Raw genomic sequence first — 1989 nt, 5'->3', positions numbered from 1 at the left:
TCATGGGTAGCAAAGAGGCTAAATTCACTCTTCAGCTCTGATGTTCCGGTTGAGGGAAATCGGCAGAGCTCATGGAAAGCACAGTTAGGAAGGGGTTAAAAGCAGCCAAGGGAGGCTGGTTGGGTAGTCAGCCACAGGTGTGGTTGCACCCAATTAGGGCACAGCTGGTCCGGATAAAAGGGCAGGTTGAGGAGCAGAGAAAAGTCTCTTGCTCCAGCTGAGGAGCAGAGAGGACCGGGCTGCTGGGGTGATTAAGCAGGGCACCTGAGGTAGAGTAGGACTGGGGCACTCTGGCCTGGTGAGTGCCCAGCCTGAGGCCTTGCTAAAGATGAGTGGTCACTTCAGACTGCAGTTTGCCCCTGAGGGGGTCTTTGAGGGAGCCAACAAGCATGTGGACAAGGGGGATCCAGTGGATATAGTGTATTTAGATTTTCAGAAAGCCTTTGACAAGGTCCCTCACCAAAGACTCGCAGTCATGGGATAACAGGGAAGGTTCTCTCATGGATTGGTAACTGGATAAAAGATAGGAAACAAAGGGTAGGAATAAATGGTCAGTTCTCAGAATAGAGAGAGGTAAATAGTGGTGTCCTCCAGGGATCTGTACTGGGTCCAGTCCTATTTCACATAGTCATAAATGATCTGGAAAAAGGGGTAAACAGGGAGGTGGCAAAATTTGCAGATGATACAAAACTACTCAAGATAGTTAAGTCCCAGGCAGACTGCAAAGAGCTACAAAAGGATCTCACAAAACTGGGTGACTGGGCCACATAAAAATGGCAGATGAAATTTAATGTTGATAAATGCAAAGTAATTCACATTGGCAAACATAATCCTAACTCTACATACAATGATGGGGTCTAAATTAGCTGTTACCGCTCAAGAAAGAGATCGTGGAGTCATTGTGGATAGTTCTCTGAAATCATCCACTCAATGCGCAGCAGCAGTTCAAAAAGCGAACAGAAGGTTGGGAATCATTAAGAAAGGGAAAGATAAGACAGAAAATATCATATTGCCTCTATATAAATCCATGGCACACCCACACCTTGAATACGGCCTGCAGATGTGGTTACCCCATTTCAAAAAAGATATATTGGAATTAGAAAAGGTTCAGATAAGGGCAACAAAAATGATTAAGGGTATGGAATGGCTTCCGTATGAGGAGAGATTAATAAGGCTGGGACTTTTCAGCTTGGAAAAGAGGTGACTAAGGGGGGATAGGATAAAGGTCTATAAATTCATGAGTGGTCTAGAGAATGTAAATAAGGAAGTGTTATTTATTCCTCATAATACAAGAACAAAGGGCCACCAAATGAAATGAATAGGTAGCAGGTTTAAAACAAACACAAGAAAGTATTTTTTCACACAACGCACTGTCAACCTCTGGAACTCCTTGCCAGAGAGTGTTGTGAAGGCCAATACTACCACGGGGTTCAAAAGGGAGCTAGATCGATGCACTGAAGATAGGTCCATCAATGGCTATTTGCCAGGATGGGCAGGAATGGCTGTATGTGGATGGAGGAGCCCTCATGGTAGGCCCCCAACTTCGCAAAATCCCACCTCTGAGTTTCGGGTGCCCCTACTAACTGGGCCAGCAGGTTGCTGGACACATAATTGCACCAGGGGCTGTCCAAGGGTGAAGTGAGCCAGACGCAATCCCCATCAGCCCAAGCCAACGCTGCCGGGAGGAGTTCCTAAAAACCTCCTGCGGTCTCGGCAGCTCCTCCCTGGGGTTGTGGGCAGCCCTTTCCCGGAGGCGGCAAGAGCTGCACCTGAAGGGAAGCTCCCCCAGCGAGGCTCGCTCCATTAGCAGCCTGAAGCCCAGAGGGAGTGGGCTCAGCTGAGGCGCGGGGGGGGGGGTCCACACTGCAAAAGGGGTGCAGAGGGGGAGCTTCCAAGCCTGCGCCCTTGCAACAGGCTGGCTGTATTGCATTGCATTGCATTGCACACGACATTGCATTGCAACGGGCCGGCTGTATTGCATTGCATTGC

Source organism: Terrapene carolina, unplaced genomic scaffold (genome assembly GCF_002925995.2).
Source record: "Terrapene carolina triunguis isolate 2854851 unplaced genomic scaffold, T_m_triunguis-2.0 Scaffold193, whole genome shotgun sequence".
Lineage (NCBI taxonomy): Eukaryota > Metazoa > Chordata > Testudines > Emydidae > Terrapene > Terrapene triunguis.
The sequence above is the reverse complement of the archived record's forward strand: the minus strand, read 5'-3'. Positions refer to the sequence as shown.